The following is an 8,998-nucleotide window of genomic DNA, read 5'->3' as shown; positions in this document are numbered from 1 at the left end:
ATATATATATATATATATATATATATATATATATATATATATATATCACCCCCAAAAAGAGGCTAAAATCGCCACTGGGTTAGACTTAAGGTAAAGGGGATGGAATAAACTCATAGTTTAGTGTTCTTAATATGCACATTTACATTGTTAACTTTGCAATTCTTACAGTTTTTGCTAAACAATTTTAATATTTTTTTAAATTTTTTTTATACAACTCCAGAAACAAGCCGATGATGCAACACTGCCATCGTCTTTGGGTCAGGCGTTCAAATGTTTCAGCAAATTTACTTTTTCTGCACAACTGAGTTATGAATCCAACCTCATGTGTACAAAAATAAAATAAAAATCTTTATAAAGCTCCATCTTATTTAATCTTCTGATGTTGAACGTATGAGTTGATGATGAATTTCAGCTACGACCTCACAAACCTTTAGCTCAGTATCTGTTAAACTGATTCCATAAAATCACCAGGCTGTGATATTCATGCTGTTCATATTTTGCTAACAAATTTCTATGTAAACGTGATTTTTTCTTCTCCAGACGGTATGAAACCTGCCACTTTAAACAATGTCATGAAAGTTTCAAAAACTTTTTTTATATATCTCAGACCCTCTGCATAAGCGTGAATTTCTCAGTATTCAAACCGTCAAAATGAGATTTTTAAAAGTATTTTGCTTTTCTCTGCGTCGTGTCTGACGTTTGAAATGTCTCCTTTCATTTTAATTTCTACAATTGACCTTTGGTCCTGGACATATGTGTCCTCTTGGCTTCACTCGAGCAAAAAACCAAACTACTTGAGGGAATTCTTGATGACCTGAGAGTCCGCTTCAGTGGATTGACCTCTGACCTTTTCCACATTAGCCGCTAAGCTAGTTAAGAATATAAACACTTTAAAAACCCAGTAGCTCATGCTTTTAACAGCTTGAAGGTTTAACGGCATCAGCAGAAGCAGACATCTTTGCAGCCCAATCATACCGCAGCAAATTAAAAAGAGAGGCCAAGTGTAACTAGATATTTATTTATCATAACATTAGGACCCTTCAGAGTTAGCCTTTAATAGCTCACAGCACTGAGTTTATTTTTTTTTCTGTGGGAAAAGTTCAATCTTAACTAATAAATCCACAGCTAAGCTGTCCGTCATCCGCTGCCAATCCAACCTCGGGCAGTTTGTTGTGTGAAGATATTTATGGGACCCCATTGACTCGCAGTGACCTCTGACCTCTGTCCTGGACCCAGGCAGAATCTTTAATATGAGCAGCAGATCAGCTCCATATGGTGATTTAAAAGGAAACAGTCACTTAAAGTAATTCAATTATAACTCCAGCTACGTTACTCCAAACCACACGTCAGTTTAATTTTCAAGATATGTTTTCTAAAAAATTCTAACACTTTTAATTTGAAGGCGTTTGGGCCCAGTTGGACAAATCTAACTGGGTGTTTTGCTTCTGCCCCCGCAGTAAAAGTTTGGGTCTGTGCCACGGGCCTTGCTGTTGACACAGCTGCCATGGGGCTGCTCAGGATGCACCTTGCACAGAAACGCAGCAGCTGGACTCACTGTCTCGCACTAAACGTGTGACATCACGCTTTCTAACCTCCAACTTTCTTTGACCGCAAAAGAAAACATTAAAAAAAATCTGTTTCTTAGATCATAGAATCTAGAAAAAACACATTTTAGTACAGCTTTCAGCAGCAGAAGTATGCTTACAGTACATTTTTTTTAAAGTATTTCTATTTACTCTAATATTGTATTGTCTATACTTTTTTGCAATTAACTCGCTGTAGTTGCTTTTGCAATTTAAAAATGTGCAAAATGTGTGATTTCTGTTTCTAAAACTTTATGTGTTTGAAATAGGAGACTGAATTTCTCATTTCTGACAGACTTAGTTCTGCAAAGTTGAAGTTAGTTTAACTTAAAAGACTTTTTACAAAAAGTAAATCAGGCCAAGAAATAAACAACTTTGCATAACTTTTAATTATTTTCAATACTCATTGCAATTTATGAAATAAAGCATTTTAAGGGTTATAACCTGAATTTGATCAAATAGTGAAGCCATTACATTCACAATTTCAGCACTTTTTAAACTAGTCGAACGCTCTGAACATTTATAACTCAAACAAAATATGTCTCATTGGTTATATTTAATGAAAACAAATTGATCAGACACCCCATTTTTAAGTCTATTTACATTTAGATTGTTTAAAAAAAAACTATTTGTACACTTCAATCAACAAATCTGAGGGTAAATATGTATAAAACATAAAAAGTGTCACACGTCTTGATCCCAACCAGCTCCTCCATGGCACCACAGTGAAGATTTACAGAGTTTTCACTCATATCAGTTATTTCTGTAAACTACAGTATCTCTAAAAGAAAAATACTGGGAGGATTTTATTTCTATTTGATGATTTATTTATTTATTTATTTTTACCAATCTTCATAATAATGTGATGAGTACTTTTAAAGAAAAAGGCACAACAAAAATAATTTAGTATTACAACGTGTCACCATTTTATTTTATTACACTTTGTTACACCAAATAACTGCTTCGACAACAATTGATTATTAGTCGTTATTGTCAGGGACAAGTTTATTACTGCTAATAGACGATTTGTTTGCATCCTCCAGGTCCATAACTAACACACACACTGAACAAATCAAACCAAAATTGATATAACAAAGAATTATTTAAAATGAAAAGAGTTGATGCTTTGCAACCTTATTAGCAATAAAAACTTGAATAGTTTTCATGCTGGGCAGATCAGAATATTGACCTGACTTATTATAAGTACTGAAGTACATTTATTTTACTTTATTCTCACCTTGAATCAGGTGATTTATAGTGCTACTGCTGAAGTGGCCTGTTCAATACCTTTCATGGCCAGAAGGGGGCAGTGGTACCATAAGTCACTCTTTATAAGGCTTCTGCAGTTCTACAAAGAACCAGACTCCTCCAGTAAAGCCAAACATCTGAAACAAACCCTGACAAGTAGGGCAAACCCTGATCCTTTGTCGTCGACAGATCTGATGCTTTCAGGATTCATGTCTGGTGTTGGAGTTTCAGTGACAGAGAGGTGCTGCCCTGTGGGCAGATACTTTTGTTTGGCCCTTCACCTCCTGCTCAGGCTGAGTCAGACTTGTGAAACAATAGTATCAGATAGTCGCTCCATGGGGACAGGAGCTCAGAGATCTATATTTAACGCAGTTTATCTCTGTGCTGCGCTTCAGAAGGGTTGTGTGTGTGATGTGTGGGTCAGAGGAGGAGAGGATGTCCTCTCTGCAGCACGTAACAGGTGCTGTTCCTCAAAGGGCCCACGGGGAAGAGCCTCCTTCAGATTACATACTGTGAATTAAAACACACTAAACTAGATGCTGTGTGACGGTTTAATTGCAGACATTTTAACTTAAAAGAGCAGAGAATCAAACATATCCTAATGATTCCACTTGTGTGCAAAGTGGTTGTTCTGAAAAGCAAAAGGAGAAATTCGGTCCTACGTCTGAGCTTGTCCTACTTTTTCAACTATCATGACAAATAACTAAGTTGTGTAAAAACAGCTGCCTGATCCATCCTAATTCGATGTATAAATGCATTTGGTTGGCATGGATTTCCACATTCTTTGTCGTATTAAAATAAAGTACAAATGTACTTTTTATGGATATAAATGACTCTTTTGTACATAACTCTTAGCAAAAAGTAGTTTATTTAAGTGTACTACATGTATGCTTACAAAGTATTTTACACTAAAAATGAGGAAGTGTACTTGAAGTTTACTTTTTATAAACTTTATCTGATATATTTAAAAATAGTATAAAAATGTCCCAATTTAACCCAAACAAGTATTAAATCAGTATACTTCTAGTACAATACAAGTATGGTGTGTAGTATACTTGATATACTTAACTTAAAGTATACTTGCAAAAATAAACTTCAAATGTACTACAAAAGGTATTTTAGTCTTCTGGTGTTTTGAAACTCAGTTTTAAGTTTTAGAGCTTTCTGTTTTAGGAAAATAAAACCTGTTGAAGGTATTTAAAAAGACAAAAAATAAATAAATCCTAATTTCCTCTACTAAGAAAAACATATAAAAAATATAGATCCAGTCCAGTGTCCTTTGTGACTTGAAGTTAAGATCTTGATGTAAACTGTGGGATTGTCCCATGATCCAATCAAAAAATGTTCAGTTCAATCTGTTTCAATGGGCTGCATTAGTGCACATGGTATTAGTAACTAACATTTGTGGAGCAAACTTAATAATAGAGGATTTGAAGCAGCATTTGCTGCTTGTCTCTCTTAGTGTGCACATTTATTTAGCTGTACCATAAACAAAACATCTCATGAAGCACTGGGCAGATGTTAGTGACTCTCAGAAAGTAACCACTGGATGTCTGTAAATAACCAATTAATAGAATTTACTCAGGTTCTGATAGCAGAAACTTTACATTTAACATAAAGTTTATCTGGAGTCAACCAAATTCAAGATGTCCTACAGCTGATGGACCATAGCCAGCACAAAAATTGTTATGTTTAACCAAATTTACATAAAAATTATTGGGCTATCCACAACATACACTTTCAGCATTAACACATCTCACATCATTTACAAGGTTTGATGAAAGTGGTGATAGCTTCAGCCTCTTTGATAGATTTTGTTTAAAACTCTGTCTTGAAAGGCCGTGGCTGACGTCATTCCTTTAAAGTTTGTTAATTTAATTAGGTTAAAGTTGTTTAGAGTTTGATCAGACCAAAGGATTTCCTGAATATAACAATAAATACTAGGTTGATGTAATTTTGAGTAACTTACTACAGTAAAGTACCCACATATTAGAACAGAATATTAATGTTTTTACAGTTAATATTGAAAATAGCTTTTAAATAGTCCATATGGTTTTATAGTACATTCATCACTGAAGAGCTGAGGTCACTTCCTGTTTGCTCCCATCCTGAATAGTTCTGTTTAATTTTTTGTTTCAAACATCTGAAAAGCTTTTGCTTAATTTGCCAGGCTTTCATCGCCTCTTCTCTTTTTTCCCCTCCGTCTTAATTCCCCAAGACAATCCCGCACAAAGTGAGCTTATCAGTGCGGGTCTTTAAACATGTTTATTTACAGATCTCCAGAGGCCTAAAAGAAAGCTGCCCGCTGGGCTTCAAATGGCCAGGCCTGGTCCCTCGGTGCGGCGTCAGCGTCCTCGCTCCTGCTGCCATGTTTGATGGGTGTCGACAGCCACTTGACAAGACTTCAAAGAGGAACGTTACAGATGTGTGACTGCTCACAGGGTCCTAATCTGCTCAGAGGAGGGGCATCCAGTCCGGATCTTTTTCCTCCAGCCGCACAGAGGCAGGGCTTTTTTCCGGTAGTCCTGCTGTAATACAGTGCATTAGTGAGATAAAGGTCTCTCCTCACAGCTGGCTCATGCTGACAGACTCCTGGAAAAACTGATCCTTTCCTTCTCCACTGCTGGATCTCCTCTGCAGGTCTCTGTCTTTGCAGCCTGACACCTCCCTGAGCTAGCTCTTCTTTTTTTTTTATTGCGTTCAAAACTCTTTAATCGTTGGACTTCACAGCTCGGATCACCTCTCTGCAAAGCCTCAGCCAATTTTCCAAAGTTTCTCAGACGTGAGACTTGTGAAACAATGTGAGACTCTGTGTTTGGCAGGTAGAGACCCTCACTTTGAGATACATTTTAAAAACTGTTTTGGCCTTTTAGTTTTAAAACAGCTTTTTCTCCCCAACCTCATACACCAGGGCTATTCAACTGGTGGCCCAGGGGCCAAATCAGGCCCATAAATGAACTCAGTTTGGCCCACCAATGGGTTCATTTTAAATAAAACTAGATTTTAAGCCATAAAACAAACTTAATTAATGACAAAAACTGCTGGATGTCCGCCCCCTGAGCGCTTGGCTTTCTGTAGCTGTGGCCCCATAAGCAATTCAATTTAACTGACTAACCCTGCCATGCACTGAATAAATTATGTCATAAACAGCTTTAAAGTAGTGCAGCTCAAACATAGCTTTTATTTAGATCAACAGTCAATAAATTAAGTTTTTATTTAATATTTCTTAGTAAAAAGTACAAGACTTTTTTTTAACCCAACTATGCTGAATGGATAGATTCTCATGAAACTTGCAAATAAAGATAAAATGCATCTTTGCAGACATCAGGTTATACATCTGTGACTGCAACTCAAAAGTTAGAAAACGTTAGAAACACATTTGTCGTGCTTTTGTGTGTATTTTATTTTATTTTTGTCTAAATGGTTTTGAAAATTAACATTATTGCTCTCTGTCTCATCTGATTGTGTCCCCTCACAAAATATACTTTGTCTTATGAGTAACGGAAATCGTTTCAACGAACAAGTTCTCATTAAACAGCATGTGAACATTTCAAGTAGATCTCTACAGACCACCCCCCATCCCTCGACACAAAGGGGTGCGCTCCCTGACTTTAACAAACAGCACGCACACATTTGCAAATAAGTGCAGTCTGTGTTCAGCAGGTGTTGTGCTCGTTTTTGTTTCCAGTTTGGACGGGGAATGCAACAAAAATTTAACACCAGAAGTGTGAAAAGAATTTAGGGACTGTAAAAAACAAACAAAAAAAACAAACAAAAAAACAGTAAAATCAGTCTGTAATATTTATTAACATAAATAGAAGAGACTTGTTTGTGTTTTGGCCTAAATCACCTTAAATATTTATGAATCAGACACACAATATGATTTATTTTCATTCCACCAGGCCAATTAGAATCATGCACTTTTGTACAATATTAGACAACTAAAGTGAGGGAACGGTGGAGCAGAGGTTAGAGAAGGCAAGCATGTGATCGGGGGGTCGTCAATCCAAATCCCGTGACGGTTATTTCAAAAAGTGGGTGGGAAAGGTGAAGCCCCCACATCTGCCGCCACCATCATTTGTCCCACTCCATCCGGCTAAACTGAGTGGACAGATCTGTGTGCACGGTTTAATAAACTGAAGCTTTCTTATGACCTCAAATATTTCTGCTGTGTCGCTCTGGGGCCTTTGTCCTTCCTTCCTCTGAAAAGACTAAACATGCACGTCATATTTTAAGTATTCAAATCTTCAGCTGACTTTTTATGTGGTACAAGTGAAATTTTGACACTTCTCATGAACAAATGGGGAAAAGGAGTAAACCAGAATGTCCAAAAAAAACCATCATTTTTGCAGCTTTTTAGGCAAATTTCATTTTAATGAATCCACCAATTTATGAGCACGTGTCCTTTCAATCCAGAGCATGCACATGTGTTAGTGACCCATCCAACCAGACTATACTTGAGAGTACTTTCTCCTTTACTGCTGTTAAACTTCATTTATTTAATTCAATTCAGTTTATTTATTTAGCGGCAAATCACAACAAAGTTGTCTCAGGGCACTTTACAGAAACATTCACATACATAAAGGCCAATTAGTAAAGTTCTCTATCTAAGGAATCCAGCAGACAAGATGAAACTTGGCTTCATTGCAGTCTCCCATCCTGAACAAGCACAGTGGCAACAGTGGAAAGGAAAAACTCTCTTTTAAATGGAAGAAACCTCCAGCAGAACCAGGCTCAGGACAAGCGGCCATCTGCTTTGACCGGCTGAGAGGACAGGAAGGAGAGACAGACGAACACAGAATGGTAGGTCCTGGTATAGATCCAGGTGTACCTGAAAGACAAAAAATCACATGTTAAGGATAGAAAAAATAATTACAAATACAAAACAGGTTGAGCAGAGTAAGTAAAGACAGTAGCAGAGTGAAAAGTGTGGTCAGTTTGTCCTCCAGCAGTCTAAGCCTATAGCAGCGGGAAACCCAAGCCGACCCTAACTATAGGATTTAGCAAAAAGGAAAGTCTTAAGCCGAGTTTTAAAACTGGACAATGTGTCAGCCTCACGGACAGAGATTGGAAGTTGGTTCCACAAGAGAGGAGCCTGATAACTGAAAGATCTGCCTCCCATTCTGTTTTTGGAAATTCTAGGAACCACAAGTAAACCAGCAGCCTGAGAGCGAAGTGCTCTGTTAGGAAAATATGGAACAATAAGATCTGTACTATAAGATGGAGCTAGGTTGTTGAGAGCTTTGTAGGTTAGAAGTAAGATTTTCAATTCAATTCTGGATTTGACAGGGAGCCAATGGAGAGAAGCTAAAACTGGAGAGATATGATCTCTCCTACTAACTCCGCAGCAGCATTTTGGATCAACTGGAGACTTTTTAAAGAAGTATTTGGACACCCAGATAATAAACCATTGCAATAGTCCAGTCTAGACGTGACAAATGCATGGACCAGTTTTTCTGCATCATTTTTAGATAAGATGTTTCTAATTTTAGTGATATTACGCAGGTGGAAGAAGGCAGTTCTAGTAACGTTTTTAATGTGGGGGATAAAAGACACGTCCTGATCAAAAATAACACCAAGATTTTCAACATTAGAGCTGGAGGCCAAATTAATGCCACCTAAGGAGGGAGGGATTTAATGATTTAACTGAAACACCTTTACATTTGAAACAACATTAGACAAAAGCAGTAAAGATTTCAGTGTTACTCATTTTTTTTACATGCTGAAGAATAAAATTACTTCCTGCTTCAAAATCATAAAAATAGATTGTATTAAAAAGAATGGAAACACGCTGGCGCTAAAAATAAAAGCCACTTGTGTTTATCCCATCAGAGAAAGGACAGCATCTTCTCTGACTGGAAAGAAAACAAACCCAACAGAAGCCGTGACTGATGTTTGTGTTTTTACAGAGAAGAAACTTTGTCGGGACGCGCAGCAGCGACATCCAGACCAGGGAGGAAGGGAAGGAGGTTGGACTCCAGACCTCACATCTGCCACCACTTGTCCCCCGAGGCCTTCAGGGCATGGGAACTGCACTCAACCCCCCACCCCCAACCCTGGTGACTGGTCCCTCCTCAGGCCTGAGACCTGCTCCGCCTGGCTGGGCCCCCACCACTCCCATTTGTTTCCCTGACTCCGACACACTTCTGCCCTTTTTATCTCCATGC

The sequence above is a fragment of the Nematolebias whitei genome, chromosome 8 (assembly GCF_014905685.2).
Source record: "Nematolebias whitei isolate Nwh7 chromosome 8, NemWhi1, whole genome shotgun sequence".
NCBI classification, from domain to species: domain Eukaryota; kingdom Metazoa; phylum Chordata; class Actinopteri; order Cyprinodontiformes; family Rivulidae; genus Nematolebias; species Nematolebias whitei.
This window is presented reverse-complemented; position numbering follows the sequence as displayed.